The sequence below is a fragment of the Rattus norvegicus genome (assembly GCF_036323735.1).
Source record: "Rattus norvegicus strain BN/NHsdMcwi chromosome Y unlocalized genomic scaffold, GRCr8 chrY_unlocalized_18, whole genome shotgun sequence".
NCBI lineage: Eukaryota > Metazoa > Chordata > Mammalia > Rodentia > Muridae > Rattus > Rattus norvegicus.
This window is the reverse complement of record NW_026947376.1, coordinates 78,196-95,079: the sequence shown is the minus strand read 5'-3', so window position 1 is coordinate 95,079 and position 16,884 is coordinate 78,196. Positions and strand designations below refer to the sequence as shown.

At 39.0% G+C, this 16,884-nt stretch overlaps 2 long non-coding RNA genes across 3 annotated transcripts in view; one reads left to right on the top strand and one right to left on the bottom strand.

Moving 5' to 3' along the window:
* Positions 1–4,709, bottom strand: part of LOC134484609 (uncharacterized) — a 10,019-nt gene extending 5,310 nt beyond the window's left edge. Inside the window, exons 1-2 of one of the 2 annotated variants that reach the window (XR_010062113.1) lie at positions 3,691–4,709; positions 1,382–1,543 (exon numbers count right to left, since the gene is read on the bottom strand). This is a non-coding gene — a long non-coding RNA (uncharacterized LOC134484609). The remainder of the gene's footprint in view (positions 1–1,381; positions 1,544–3,690) is intronic. The other variant, XR_010062114.1, reaches the window with a different exon arrangement.
* Positions 1–16,884, top strand: part of LOC134484608 (uncharacterized) — a 103,115-nt gene that overhangs the window by 34,743 nt on the left and 51,488 nt on the right. The gene's annotated exons all lie outside the window — the stretch shown is intronic.

The following is a 16,884-nucleotide window of genomic DNA, read 5'->3' as shown; positions in this document are numbered from 1 at the left end:
GGGTTTGCAAACCCCTTTACCTCTTGTAATCCTTTCTCAAAAGTTATCAACAAGAGTTCCATTTACAAGTAACTGGTTTGCCACAAGCATTCACTTATGTAATTGACATATTCTAGCTGTGTTTCTCAGGAAATGTCTATATCCTCTTCCTGGCAGAATGCACTTCTTAACTTCAACAATCTTATCTTATTTTGGTGGCAGATCTATCTATCTGTCTATCTATCTATCTATCTATCTATCTATCTATCTATCTATCTATCTATCTATCTATCATATATATATTGGCTCCTATGTGAGGTTAGATGGAATTTACCATTGATTCTGCGCATCTAGAACAAGAATGTAGAATCTACAGATGCAAAGGTCCCTCCTGTCCTTATGAACTTATTGAAATTGAGGTTTCAGTTGAACTCAAAACATTTCTTTCCCTGCCCATCCACCTAAGTCTTATGTTTGGCCTGAAAAAAGAATCATTGTAAAATATCCAAAAACCTCAAGTGTGGCCATGGGAACACAAGAAGGAAGATATTGCAGAAATGATATCAAATGGGAATAGAGAAACGAATTGTATAGTACATGTTGTCTTTGATTTACTGATGTATGATAATTTTTGGATAAAATAAGAATTTGGAGTTTATCATTTGAAGTAGGTACAAAATATTTACACTGTTCTCTGCACTCTATACTTCGGCCCTCTTTTTTGCCAAAATCATTACAAAAATGCAATTGTAAAGGAGAATTTTTGAGTACACTTTCAGGAATGAATACAAAGTGCCCTATCTAGGAATGAAGAATTAGAAAATGAAATACAATATTCACTCAATTAAAGGTCTGTATGGAAAATAATGGCCTTTGGGAAACAGAGAAAAACTAGGAAATTGAACTGTATGTCACAGGAATGGCCCAGGGAGCAAAATTATTATCAAGAAGAATCTCCTCCACTCCATCTTCCTAGATCTTTTCTACCCATGCCAAGTCCCGATTAATTTTGTCCATTAAGACCATGTAAACACTAATGCAGCAAAGAGAAGTCTCTAGCGTTAGAGAGATGGAGTACAAAAGATTTCCACTGTGTCATAGGAGACTCTCCTAGAAAGGGCACCGTCAAATCTGGTCAATGTAAGGAAATCTGTTTAGCAGGTAGTCCATGGCAGTTCTCAGTGACATCATCCTTAGTACCCCCGTAATATATCTCTTGTATCCTTGAGAGCCCTATCTTCTTCTGTGTTGTCACAAGTGTTGTCCTGACAGCAACTGCCTCTCAGATATTCATTCCATATATCTATGGTTTACTAATTGGCCTATAATTCAGTGTAAAGAGCCATTTGGGAGGGAGGACAAATAGGATGAAGATATCAGAGATGGGGAGAAGAAAGCTGACCTTCTGTCTTGGTACAAAAAAGGTCCTTGGGAAAGCTCTCTGAGTCCTTAGTAGGTGTTGAGTAGTTTCATGAAGAGATTGTCTTGATCTGAGCCGTCTACAAATGGGAATTAGGAGCTGGGGTCCTCTCAGAAGCATGTGGACTTCCTGCTCTTACAGTTCCTGGAAATCAGACAGTTTATATCATTAATTTCTTTATCCCAAAACCCAAGTTTGGGAAAGTCACAGTTGTTTTCCTGACAGCTCATGGCTTTTATTCTTTTTGCCCAGAAGAAAAATGTCCTAAGGAAGAAGTGAAAGACAAGTACTATGTCCTCATCTCAGGGTAAACTCCTCCACGCTTTGGATTCCTATAGTTCAGTTTGTGTCTGACACTGATATCTGGGAGAGAGAAGTGCTTCTAGTCGACTCTTAATCATATCAGTCTTTTCACCATTATTATTCTGATTACCATTCCCTGACAGTTACTCATTATATTTCTGAATTAATAGGTGAGAATGGCTAGCAGTTTCTTTTTTCATTTCTTCCATTTTTTTAGTAAATTTTTGCTTATTTTATTGGCTATTTCTATATTTACATTTCAAATGCTATTTTCTTTCCAAATTTCCTCTCCATAAGGTCGTAACTGGACCGACTCCCCTTCTTTTACAACCCTCCTTACTGCACCTTGACATTTCCTTGAACTGGGAACCAAACCTGAGAAGGACCAAGGGCTTCTACATCCATTGGTGCCCAAGGAATCCATCCTCTGCCACATATGCTGTTGGAGCCATAGGACTTTCCATGGGCAGATTTTGAATATTGGTTTAGTGTCAGAAAGCTCTGGTTTGTTGGAATAGTTGTTTTTATGGGGTTGAAAGTCCCTTCAGCTCTTGTAATCCTTTCTAAATATCTACCAAGAAGAGACATGCTTTCTGTTCACAAGTTTACCACTAACATTCACTTCTGTATTTAACATGCTCTAACTATGACTCTCTGGAAAGATCTTTCTCCAGTTCTTGGCAGCATGCACCTCTTACCTTCATCAATCTTATGTAATTTTGGTGTCTCCTACACCTATGAGGTTTGGTTGAATTTTAACATAAATTATGCACAACTGGGTCAAGAATGTAGAATCCACAAATGACAATGCCAAATAGATGCCATTCTCTACTTATGAAACTATTGAAGTTAAGTTTTCCCTGGACCTCAAGACATTCCTCTCACTGTCCATCCTCCTGAACCTTATGTTTGGCCTGAACAAAGAATCAGGTTAAAAAACCCTCAACCCTCATGTCAGAACCTTGGAAATAAGGAAGGGAGATATTAGAGATCTGATTATCTTTTGGGACTACAGAACCACATTCTAGAGTTGATATTGTCCTTTGCTTTACTGATGTCTGTGATTATTGGATAAAATAAGGATTTGGGAGTTTATCATTTGAAGTAGGTACACAATATTTACACTGTTATATTCACTTTATCATTGGGCCAAAATCATTGCAAAAAATGGAATTTTAAAACAGAATTTTTGAGTAAACATTCAGGAATATTTATAAAGTTCCCTATCAAGGAATGTACAATAAGAAATTGAAACAAAATATTCATTCAATTAAAGGTCTGTAGGGAGAATACTGGCCTTTGGGAAACAGAGAAAACCTACAAAATTTTTATGTATTTCACAGGAATGAACCTGGGAAAAAATTATTATCTAGAAGAATCTCCAGCACTCCATTTTCTTAAATCGTTTATACATATGCCAAACCCATGGCTAACTTTCCCCATTCAAAGCATGTAACCACTAATGAAGAAAAGAGATTTCAACAGTTTTAGAATGATGGACTATGTAAAGGTTTCCACTGTGTCACAGGAGACGTACCTGGAAAGGGCACTCAAAATCTGGTCAATGTAGGGAAATCTGTTTAGCAGGTAGGACATGGCAGTTCACAGTGACATCATGATTTGGCCCTACTGCAAGTATCTCTTGTAACCTGGACTCCCTAGCTGCTTCTGTGACATCACAAGTGTTGTTGTGGCTGCAACTGCCTCTCTGATATTCTTGCAGTACCTCTAGGGTTTAATAATTGACCTCTAATTCACGGTAAACAGCCATATGGGAGGGAGAACAAAGAGGATAAAGATTTCAGTGATGTGGAGAAGGAAGCTGGCCTTCTATCTTTGTATAAAAAAAGGAAGATGTACATCATCCTTGGGATAGCTCAGAGTCCTTAGTAGGGATTGAGTGGGATCTCTGAAGAGTTAGGCTTGATGTGAATCTTCCACATATGGGAATCAGGAGCTGGGAGCCTTTCAGAAGCATCTGGACTTACCTGTTCATATCATTCCTGGAAGTCAAAGAGTTTATATCATTATTTTTTTTTTATTCCAAAGCCAAGTGATGGGCAGGGCACAGTTGTTTTGCTGAGATCTCATAGCCTTATTCTTTTTGTCAAGAAGAAAATGGTCCTAAGGAAGAATGGAAAGACAAGTATTGAGTCCTCGCCTCAGAGTAAATTCCACCATGCTCTGGATGCCTATAGTGCAGTTTTTGTCTGATACTGATATCTGGGAGAGAGAAGTGTTTCTAGTTGAGTCTTCATCATCTCAGTCTTTCCATTAGTATTACTCTGACTATCATTCCATGAAAATGACTTTTACATTTCTGAGTCAATAGCTGTGAATACTTCGCAGTGTTCTTTTCTTAAATTTCTTTATTTCTTTTTATTTTTTTAGCAAATTTTATTCCTGTTTTAATTGGGTATTTCTATATTTACATTTCAAATGTTATTTCCTTTCCCTATTACCTGCACATATGATCCCTAACCGGCCCCACTCCTCTTTTTCTATAACTCCCCTACTGTCCGTTTTCAATTCACTGATTTGCCTCTAGAATTCACTTCTTTATTTGATATGCTCTAGCTGTGTCTCACAGGAAAGATCTCTATACAGTCCCTGGCACAATGCACTTCTTAGCTCCATCAATCTTATCTAGTTTTGGTGACTGATGTGTATATATTTTTGCCACATGTACGGCCTGCTCTGAATGGGATTTCCTCAGTCTCTGCTCGAAATTCATAGATATTATTGTGTCCACCTTTTGAAAAGGATTAAAGCATGCACATTTTGTGTATCATTTTATTGAGCTTCCAGTTGTCTGTGAACTGCATCTTTGGTAATTTTAGCTTTTGTGCCAATATCCACTTTTGGTGATTTCATAAAATGTGTGATTTCATACCATTTTGTGATTGGGTAACCTCAATCATTATGGTATCTTCTAGATCATCCCATTTGTCTTTGGCTTTCTTGAGATAATTGGTTTTAAGAGTTGACTAGTACACAATTGTTTAGATGTACTACATTTTCTGTATTCATTCCTCTGATGAATGCCATTACGGATTCTTCTAGCTCTTGGGTATTATACATAAGGCAGCTCCCAGAAATGAACCCACACACCTATGGGCACTTTACTTTTGACAAAGGAGCCAAAACCATTCAATGGAAAAAAGAGCATTTTCAGGAAATGGTGCTGGTTCAACTGGAGGTCAGCATGTAGAAGAGTGCAAATCGTTCCATGCTTATCACCGTGTGCAACGCTTAAGTCCAAGTGGATTAAGGACCTCCAAATCAAACCAGATACAGTCAAACTAATAGAAGAAAAACTAGGCCAGCATCTCAAACACATGGGCACTGGAAAAAATTTCCTGAACAAAACACCAATGGTTTATGCTCTAAGATCAAGAATTGACAAATGGGGTCTCATAAAACTGCAAAGCTTCTGGAAGGGAAAGGACACTGTGGTTAGGACAAAACGGCAACCAACAGATTGGGAAAAGATATTTACCAATCCAACAACAGATAGAGGGCTTATATTAAAAAGATGCAAAAAACCCAAGAAGTTAGACAAATAACCCTATTAAAAAATGGGGTTCAGAACTAAACAAAGAATTCACAGCTGAGGAATGCCGAATGGCTGAGAAACACCTAAAGAAATGTTCAACATCTTAAGTCATAAGGGAAATGCAAATCCAAACAACCATGAGATTTCACCTCACACCAGTGAGAATAGCTAAGATCAAAAACTCAGGTAAAAATAGATGCTGGCGAGGATGTGGAGAAAGAGGAACACTCCTCCACTATTGGTGGGAGTGCAAACTGGTACAACCATTCTGGAAATCAGTCTGGAGATTCCTAGGAAAATTTCACATTGAACTACCTGAGGATCCAGCTGTACCACTCTTCGGCATATACCGAAAAGATGCCCCAACATATAAAAAAGACACATGCTCCACTATGTTCATCACCCCCTTATTTATAATAGCCAGAAGCTGGAGAGAACCCAGATGCCCTTCAACAGAGGAATGGATACAGAAAATGTGGTACATTTACTCAATGGAGTATTACTCAGATGTCAAAAACAATGCCTTTATGAAATTCATAGACAAATGGTTGGAGCTTGAAAACATCATCCTGAGTGAGGTAACCCAATCACATAAAAACACACATAGCATGCACATGATAAGTGGCTATTAGCACAACTGCTTGAATTACCCTAGATGCATAGAACACATGGAACGCAAGATGGATGATCAAAATGCGAATGCTACACTCCTTCTTTAAAAGGTGAATAAGAATACCCTTGGCAGGGAATAGAGAGGAAAAGATTAAAACAGACACAGGAGGAACACCCATTCAGAGCCTGCCCTACATGTGGCCCTTACATATACAGCTACCCAATTATACAAGATGGATGAAGCAAAGAAGTGCAGGCCGACAGGAGGCGGATGTAGATCGCTCCTGAGAGACACAGCCAGAATACAGCAAATACAGAGGAGAATGTCAGCAGCAAACCACTGAACTGAGAATAGGACACCCGTTGAAGGAATCAGAGAAAGAACTGGAAGAGCTTGAAGGGGCTCGAGACCCCATATGTACAACAATGCCAAGCAACCAGAGCTTCCAGGGACTAAGCCACTACCTAAAGACTATACATGGACTGACCCTGGACTCTGACCCCATAGGTAGCAATGAATATCCTAGTAAGATCACCAGTGTAAGGGGAAGTCCTGGGTCCTGCTAAGACTGAACCCCCAGTGAATATGATTGTTGTGGGGAGGGCGGCAATGGGGTGAGGATGGAGAGTGGAACACCCATATAGAAGGGGAGGGGAGGAGTTAGGTGAATGTTGGCCCAGAAACCAGGAAAGGGAATGACACTGGAAATGTAAATAAGAAATACTCAAGTTAATAAAAAAAAGAAAAGAAAAGAAATGGCATGCTAAAAAAAAAGAAGTTAAAAACATATATGATATTTTTAAAAAGCCATTTTTTTTTCCATCCACTCTATGTTGGGAAGCAGAATAAGCAGGTTTTTCTTTGTTTTTATTTTGATAACTGTCACTGAATCTCCTTTGTCAAATAAATAAGTTTATTTTTCTTCTGCTTGCATCCTGTCTGACCTTCCGATTGCTTTTAGCAACAGACCTCAGAACAGATGAAGCTAACGGGGGTAGAGACATTACAGTTGTTGTCCTGCTTTGTACCCGAGGCTGTCAGAAAGTGTTCAGTAGTTTAAGGTGCTAAGTCCTGGAATGGCTTGTTGTATAACATATAGCTTTAAGTCTTGTTAGGATAAAAGTCTTCAAGAGCTTGGTAGGACTTACTTCTAAAGTATATACTAATAAGTATTAATAAAAATAGTAAAAATAGCAATAAACAATAATAAGAATAGGTGACTGGGATTTTTAATGAAAGGAATAATGGCAATTTTATTGACCAAACTTTTAAGATAGAAAAGGTTTCTTAAACATTCTGCAGAGGAAGACAAAATTCTCAAAGGAGCATGCTGAATGTGGTAGTTTAATGTCTTTTCCTAGCAAGAATTCATAGGCAAATAAAAGCTAAGGAAAGAACTGTTGAGTGTGATTTTATGCAGAAAAGGAGTAAACCTGCATGTTTTTCACATGGAAGGATGGGCTGTGTCATATGCCATCATTGCTTATACATGGGAAGTATAGCCTCAGCTTTCAAATGTAGTTGTGTGACTTGATATGGATGGTAAATGCTGAAGGATGTGATAGGTTGTTGAGTCCAGGACAATGATGTAAGGGATAACACAGGGGTCATGCATTTTTTTTCCTTCTTGTCTCACTCTTCTGTTGTTACAATTGCCATGAATGATCTCATCATTCAGGGGACTGGAGTGAACAAAATGATTTTGAGGAGCATGGGAGCAGATTCTTCAAAGATCATGTAGAATATGAAAGCTGAATGCTGATATCTAATGCTATTAGATTTGTGAATTTGCTTCTTTGTTGTCATTGTAGACAACATAAACAATGTGGATGTACCAAAAGTGAAATAATAATAGAACATGTATATGTTAATATTATGAATATTTCATATCATTTATTTTCTCCCCCTCCATCACTTTTTACAATAAACTAAATGTACTCAAAAAAAAAAAAAAAAAAAGAAGAAAGCCATCAGCGGTAAGCGGAAGTGTAAATCTGAATAATAATAAAATCCGTTAAAACAAACATGAAAAGGGCTAGAAGAGAGCAAGCAACCCATGGAGAAAGACCAATATACCTCTTGAAAATAAAGTGAACATTGGAAAATAAGTGCTGTAATTGGAAGTAAAAGGTACAGCAAGTCCTACAGTTAGGATAGTGATGGCACCCAGGCTACTGTACTCCAAGAATCTATAGTAAAACTTAAAATTGTGACAAAGCAATTGATTTCATAATGGTCACTGGATCTACATATTCAGTCTTCAATAATGTACTGTGACAATTACCTGATCAAAAGGTACCATTCACGGTAGCAAAAGGAAAACTCCCTTAATGTCTCTGAAGCAGCAAACATGCCATTGACATAGGCAAGGGGATAATAACTCACCTGTTATTAATCATGTCTCATTGCCCCCCTTCTTCCTGTTTCCTTCTGGCAAGAGGCCTCTTGCATAAACAGAAAGCAACCATCATCTTTTTGAAAAATTAGACACAGTTCGACTTACATATACTAACAAAGTTAACCTTTTTTCTGTTTACCAAAAGAATATCTTCTTTGTGAAAGTCCTGAACCGTATTAAAAAGATAGTTGGACTAAAACTCACACTTGTAGTTTCAGATTAGTAGTGAAGAATCCTAGGTATATTGGGAGTATCTATCTTCCCATACCTGTCCCTAAAACATAATCCCATATTTATTCAACTAACCAGATCATTTGTGCATATGTAGATTAAATAATGCACACTCTGGAAGCAAAGGGAGAGATACAGTCTATATTACCAACTGAAAAAGATGGGCATTCTGATATCCTCACAGTCTCACTGGAGTTGTTGTCATTACTTGAGAAGAAACTGGGCTATTTATCATATGAACTATCCAAGATATGAGGGACTGGCAATAGAGGGTAGAGACTACCAACCCCATAGTTCCGATCTCATATACACTCAGAAGTCTGAATCTCCAGTAAAGTATGTAGATTTTCTTGTTCTTGGAAGATGTATTCTTCAGGTGCTTTTTGCAAAGGAGATAAAATTAACATTTGAATGACCATTTCAGAATGAGTTAAAGTGGGCAAATACCTTAGACCCTATTCTTTCATGGATTTCAAAATTCTTCAGTCCTGTCTGTTGATGGCCTCAGAAGTTTCACAGGTTGACACCCTTACAACAGAGAGATAACCTCCTCCTCTCTCCTGAAGCTCAAAATAATTGAACAAGGGACACTGAAGCACTGGTCCAAGAGTTATAATCACTTAGCTAGCAAGGGTGAGCTAGGAATGTTCACATTTCTATATTAGGAGGACAACAATATTGGCAAAAATCTGGGGGAGGCAAAAGGAACCTGTATCATAGAATGGTTGCTGTAATCCCACTGTTCTCAACTCTGGAGGTACTAGACAGGTTTGAGAGATTATTTGTGTGTGTGGGTATTGCTCTGCCTGGATACCAGGGTTTTGGAGAAACAGCAAATCCTAGATACCCCAGAACACATGGGGATACTAGAACCTAATCTGCGTGGAGACAGATGGTATGGAGTTTGATACTTGATAGTTCATTGTGGTTTAACTCCTAGAATTTCAAGGTTCCTCAGAATGTTTCCATCTTTTTTTTTTCACGAAACACATGAAAAGACACTGCATGAAGGATTTACATGAACATTTTAGGGCCGTGAAAACACCTTGTGTGCATCTCTCTAAACAACTGGACCTTGTAGCCTCAGGAATGATCACTTGTCTAAAGGCTATATTAGCTGCCCCTCTTCTGTGAAAGAAGCAAGGTAGTTAATTCTGTGTCAGCATTTTATACTCCTATCAGACAAGAGAGTTGAAGCCTTTCTACAAGGAACACCACAATCTGGCTTCTATTATTTTTCTCATCTATATTAACTGGATTATTCCTTATTTACATTTCGATTGCTATTCCCCTTCCTGGTTTCCGGGCTAACATCCCCCAACCCCTCCCCCTCCCTTTCTATATTTGTGTTCCCCTTGCCAACCGACCCCCATTACCACCCTCCCCCCAATAATAACACTCACTGGGGGTTCAGTCTTGGCAGGATCAAGGGCTTTCCCTTCCACTGGTGCTCTTACTAGGCTATTCATTGTCCCTATGAGTTTGAAGCCAGGGTCAGTCCAAGTATAGTCTTTAGGTATTGGCTTAGTCCCTGGGAGCTCTAGTTGTTTGGCATTGTTGTTCATATGGGGTCTTGAGCCCATTCCAGCTCTTTCAGTGCTTTCTCTGATTCCTTCAACTGGGGCCCCGTTTTCAGTTCAGTGGTTTGCTGCTGGCAGTCGCCTATGCATTTCCTGTATTCTGGCTGTGTCTCTCAGGAGAGATCTATATCCAGTTCCTGTCAGCCTGCACTTCTTTGCTGCTTCATCCATCTTATCTAGTTTGGTGGCTGTATATATATGGGCCACATGTGGGGCAGGCACTGAATGGATGTTCCTTCTGCCCCTGTTTTAAAATTTGCCTCCCTATTTTCTCCCAAGTGTATTCATGAGACCCTGGCTTCTATATGTCCCTGTTGCACACTTACAGATACTATTCCTGCACCATCCTGGAGTGTAGTTAAGAAGACCCACTTGACATAAATCCTGTTACCCTGTTGTGTGGTGTAGACCCACAGATGCTCATCACTGACTGTCCCAGGTAACAACAATGGTCCAATTTATCTAGACAGACCTAATGGATTACTGCAAAACCCCATCCCAAGAAAGATACTAATGCAATAGTCAGCACAGTTGGTAGTATTTTCATTAAACATTGAGCAAGGTATCGAGTAGCTTCAATAGTTACTGTTATTGAAATTATTTCATGGAAGCCTTAGGGCCAGGTACTTAGGCCCAGAGAAGAGAACTGATTTATCACTCTGACTCAGGATGTCAAATAAGGAAAGGGGAAACCTGTCATCTTGTACATCCACAGACATTATGCTTTGGATACTCCACATGTCTTTTATAATACAGAGACAAAATTGTCCTTTTTGCTGAGTAAAGGACATTAAGAATTTAGAGAAGGTCTTGGCTCTCCAAGAGAATATTTGGATTCCCCTATGATCTGCTAGGCTTACTACTATGGACATCAAAGAGATGTCTGCCTTGTGACTAAAGGTAACAAGATCACTGACCTGGATTCCCAACAAGTGTCCCTAAAACCCATGATCCTACTGACCTCCTGGTGACATACCCAACCCCCTGCTACCTGAGACCTCACAGTATAAATAAGATGTGAGCATGCAAAAGAATCAAATGGCTACCTTGAATCACAGGTTGGTAGTGAACAGGAGAAGGAAAGATCATTCTTTCAGAAACAATTGGCAGTTTTCTGGTAATTCAGCTTGACCAGGCTACCTGTCTTGGGTCCACAGAAATCTATGAATTGCCAATAACAATGTATATTATAACTACCTACATTGGACAGCATGGCAGGATATGTCTAAGACAGACGTCAGGTTTATATTGTACATAAAAAAATCTAGAACATTACAAAATTAATGTATATCATACATTAATATATATTCCCCTATCATATAAAAATGTAATTTAAATTAATGAATTAAGACATAAAACCCAACTTTAACTTCATTGCATATTAACATGAATATTCTCAAATACATTAAAATAATGATTTATGGACATATTAGCGTTATCAGACATACACCATAAAAGTCATAAACCTTTCTCTTCAATAATACTATTACCTACCCCAATTGGTTTCTATTTCTACCATTCTCTGCGAAATCAACAACCTGCCCACTAGTCCCCCTCTTCTCGCTCAGGGCCCATACAACATGGGGGTGAATAACGTGAAACTTTACCAGGCATCTGGTTCTTAATTCAGGGCCATTTACTGCTTTATCATCCATACATTCCCCTGAATAAGACATCTCTATGGTAACGGGTCTAATTAATGAATGATCATCACAACTGCGGTGTCATACATTTAGTATTTCTTTTTTAATTTTCGGATGCCTTCAGTCAAAATACCTGCTCAAGATGTTTAGCAGGTAGGCCATGGCAGGTCTCAGTGACATCATCATTAGGCCCTCCTGGAAAATCTCTTGTATCCTGGAGGGCTCTAGCTTCTTCTGTGATGTTACAGGTGTTGTCGTGAAAGCAACTGCCTCTCAGGTACTCATTCATTATCTCTAGGGTTTACTAAATGGCCTTTGTTTCAGAGCAGACAGCCATTTGGGAGGGAGAAGAAAGAGGATGAAGATAACAGAGATGGGGAGAAGAAGCTGGCCTTCTGACTTGGTATAAAAAAATGAAGAAATATCTTGTCCATGGTAGAGCTTAGTGAGTCTTGCGTAGGGGCTTAGTTGGTTTGATGAAAAGATAACATTGATCAGAGCGTTCCTCATATGGGAATCAGGAGCTGGGAGCCTCTCAGCAGCTGGACTTCCCTGCTTGTTATGGTTCCTGGATGTCAGAGAGTTTATAACATTAACTTGTTTATCCCAAATTTGAGTGTTGGGAAGGGTACAGTAGTTTTCTTGAAACTCATGGCTTTTGTTCTTTTTGCCCAGAAGAAAATGTCCTAAGGAATAATGGAAATATAAGCATTGTGTCCTAAGCTCGGTATAAAGTGCTCCATGCTTTGGATTCCTATAGTGTAGTTTGTGTCTGACACTGATATCTGGGAGAGAGAAGTGCTTCTAGTTGAGACTTCACCATCTCAGTCTTTCACTAGTATTACTCTACTACCCTTCCCTGATAGTGATCCTCTAGATTTCCGAGTTAATAGATGTGATTATCTGGCAGTTCTCTTTTCTTCAATTTCTTCCATTTTTTTTTATTTTTTAGCAAATTTTATTGCTTTTTTAACTGGATGTTTCTATATTTACATTTAAAATGTTTTTTTTTCCTTTCCCAGTTTCCTGCCCATAAGATCCCTACCCGTTCCCTTCCCCTAATCCCCCTTAAGTCCTTCCTTTAATCCCCCTTAAGTCCACTTGGCATGCCCTTGAACTAGGAGAGAATCCTAGGGAGGACCAAGGGCTTCTCCTTCCATTGGTGCACAACAAGGCCATCCTCAGCCACATATGCAGTTGTAACCATAGGTCTGTCAATGCACATTCTTTGAATATTGGTCTAGTACCAGAAAGATCTAGTTTTTTGGCATTGTTGTTTTCATGGTGTTGAAAGCACCTTCAGCTCTTGTAATCCTTTTTCAAAATCTTCCAACAAGAGGTCTGTTTTCAGTACACTGTTTGCCACTAGCATTCTTGTATATAGTTGACCGGCTCTAGATATGTCTTTCAGGAAATATCTACATCTGGTTCCTGGCAGAATGCACTTCTTAGCTTCATCAATCTTCTCTAGTTTTGGTGGCATATATATATATATATATATATATATATATATATATATATATATATATATATATATATATATATACACAAACACACTTTTGGTTTCTCCTACAACTATGAGGGTAGGTGGAATGTTAACATGGATTCTGCATAACTTTGTCAAGAATGTAGAATCCACAAATGACAATGCCAAATAGACTACCTCCTGTTCTTATGAACCTATTGAACTTGAGGTTTCACTGGACCTCAAGCCATTCCTCTCCCTGTACATCCTCCTGTATCTTATGTTTGGCCTGAAGTAAGATCATGGTAGAACATCCAAAACCCTCAAGTCTGGCCATGGGAACACAGGAAGATACATTTTTGAGAACTGATATCTAATGGGACTACAGAACCACATTCTGTAGTCCATGTTGTCCTTTGCTTTACTGATGTCTGAAAAATTTTGGATAAAATGAGGATTTGGGAGTTTATCATTTGAAGTAGATACACAATTTTAAACTTATATTCACTCTAAAGCTGGGCCTTCTTTGAAGCCAAAATCATTGCAAAAAATTGAACTGGAAAACAGAATTTTTGAATACACATTCAGGAATATATGTAAAGTCCACTATCAAGGAATGTACAGTCAGAAAATGTAATACAATATTCTTTCAATTAAAGGTCTGTTGGGAGAATACTGCCCTTTGAGAAACAGAAAACCCCTAGGAAATTGAATTGTCTTTCACAGGAATGGTCCAGTGAATAAAATTATTATCCAGAAGATTCTCCTCCACTCCAAGTTCCTAGTTCTTTTCTACCCATGCCAAGCCCCTAACTAATTTTCACCATTCAGAGCATGTAACCACTAATGATGCAAAGAGAGGTCTCTTTCTTTATGGAGATGGAGTATGTAAAGATTTCCACTGTTTCAAACGACACACTCCTGGAAAAGACACCCTCTAATCTTGGCAATGTAAGGAAAGCTGCTCAGCAGTAGGCCATGGCAATTCTCAGTTACATCATAATTAGGCCCTCCCTGAAAAATCACTTGTGTCCTGGAGAGCCCTACCTTCTCCTGTGATGTCACAAGTTTTGTTGTGTCTGCAAATACCTCTCAGATATTCTTTCAATACCTATAGGGTTAACTAATTGGCCTCTAGTTCAGAGCAAACAGCAATTTGGGAATGAGAACAAAGAGGGTGAAGAGCTCAGCGATGGGGAGAACAAAGATGGCCTTCTGTCTTGGTAGAAAAAAAATGAAGAAATATGTCGACCCTGGAAAATTTCACTGAGTCTTTGGTAGGAGTTGAGTAGGTAAGTTGAAGAGATAGAATTGATCTGAGCCTTCCACATATGGGATCAGGTGTTCAGACTCGGTCAGAAGAATCTGGACTTCCCTGCTTCTAGTGATTCCTGTAAGTCAGGGAGTTTATATCATTAATATCTTTATAACAAAAGCCATTTGTTGGGAAGGGGGCTGTCCTTTTCCTTAGAGCTCATGGCTTTTATTTTTTTGCCCAAAAGAAAAAAGTCCTAAGGAAGAAGTGAAAGACAAATATTATGTCCTTACTCAGAATAAACTCCTCGATTATTTGGATAACCTTAGTTCAGTTTGTGTCTGATACTGGTATTTGGGAGTGAGACATGTTTCTAGTTCATCATATCAGTCTTTTCAATAATATTTCTCTGACTCCTGATCGTGACCCCTTAGATTTCTCAGTCAATATGTGTTTAAATGGCAGTTTTCTTATCTTTAACTTATTTATTTTTTTATTTTTTAGCATTTTTTTGCTTTATTAATTTGATTTGTCCATATTTACATTTCAAATATTTTTGCCTTTCCCTGTTTCCTGCCCATAAGATCCCTAACCGGTCCCCCTACCTTTTTTGTATAATCACTCTTACTGCATTTTGACATTCCCTTGAATTGGTAATAAAACCTCATTTAGACCAAGGGCATCTCCTTCCATTGGGGCCGAACAAAACCAGTCTCTGCTACATATGCAGTTCGAGCCATAGGGCTATCCATGTACAATCTTTCAATATCCATATAGTACCAGAAGACTCTGTTTCGTTGGCATTGATTTTCTTTATTTTTTTTGTTTGTTTGTTTGTTTGTTTTGTGGTATTTATTTTCCTACTTTTCTTTCTTTTTTTTTATTAACTTGAGTATTTCTTATATACATTTCAAGTGTTATTCCCTTTCGCGGTTTCCGGGCAAAAGTCCCCCTCCCCCCCTCCCCTTCCTTATGGGTGCCCCCCTCCCTACCCTCCCCCCTTTGCCGCCCTCCTCCCATAGTCTAGTTCACTGGGGGTTGAGTCTTAGCAGGACCCAGGGCTTCCCCTTCCACTAGTGCTCTTACTAGGATATTCATTGCTACCTATGGGGTCAGAGTCTAGGGTCAGTCCATGTATAGTCTTTAGGTAGTGGCTTAGTCCCTGGAAGCTCTGGTTGCTTGACATTGTTGTACTTTTGGGGTCTCGAGCCCCTTCAAGCTCTTCCAGTTCTTTCTCTGATTCCTTCAATGGAGGACCTATTCTCAGTTCAGTGGTTTGCTGATGGCATTCGCCTCTGTATTTGCTGTATTCTGGCTGTGTCTCTCAGGAGCGATCTACATCCGGCTCCTGTCGGTCTGCACTTCTTTGCTTCATCCATCTTGTCCATTTGGGTGGCTGTATATGTATGGGCCACATGTGGGGCAGGCTCTGAATGGGTATTCCTTCTGTGTCTGTTTTAATCTTTGCCTCTCCCTTCCCTGCCAAGGGTATTCTTTTTCCTCATTTAAAGAATGAGTGAAGCATTCACATTTTGATCATCTGTCTTGAGTTTTGTTTGTTCTAGGGATCTAGGGTAATTCAAGCATTTGGGCTAATAGCCACTTATCAATGAACACACCATGTATGTCTTTCTGTGATTGGGTTACCTCACTCAGGATGATGTTTTCCAGTTCCAACCATTTGCCTACGAATTTCATAAACTCGTTGATTTTGATAGCTGAGTAATATTCCATTGTGTAGATGTACCACATTTTCTGTATCCATTCCTCTGTTGAAGGGCATCTGGGTTCTTTCCATTTTCTGGCTATTATAAATAAGGCTGCGATGAACATAGTGGAGCACGTGTCTCTTTTATATGTTGAGGCATCTTTTGGATATATGCCCAAGAGAGGTATAGCTGGATCCTCAGGCAGTTCAATGTCCAATTTTCTGAGGAACCTCCAGACTGATTTCCAGAATGGTTTTACCAGTCTGCAATCCCACCAAAAATGGAGGAGTGTTCCTCTTTCTCCACATCCTCGCCAGCATCTGATGTCATCTGAGTTTTTGATCTTAGGCATTCTCACTGGTGTGAGGTGAAATCTCAGGGTTGTTTTGATTTGCATTTCCCTTATGACTAAAGATGTTGAACATTTCTTTAGGTGTTTCTCAGCCATTCGGCATTCCTCAGCTGTGAATTCTTTGTTTAGCTCTGAACCCCATTTTTTAGTAGGGTTATTTGTTTCCCTGCGGTCTAACTTCTTGAGTTCTTTGTATATTTTGGATATAAGGCCTCTATCTGTTGTAGGATTGTTAAAGATCTTTTCCCAATCTGTTGTTTGCCGTTTTGTCCTAACCACAGTGTCCTTTGCCTTACAGAAGCTTTGCCGTTTTATTAGATCCTATTTGTCGATTCTTGATCTTAGAGCATAAGCCATTGGTGTTTTGTTCAGGAAATTTT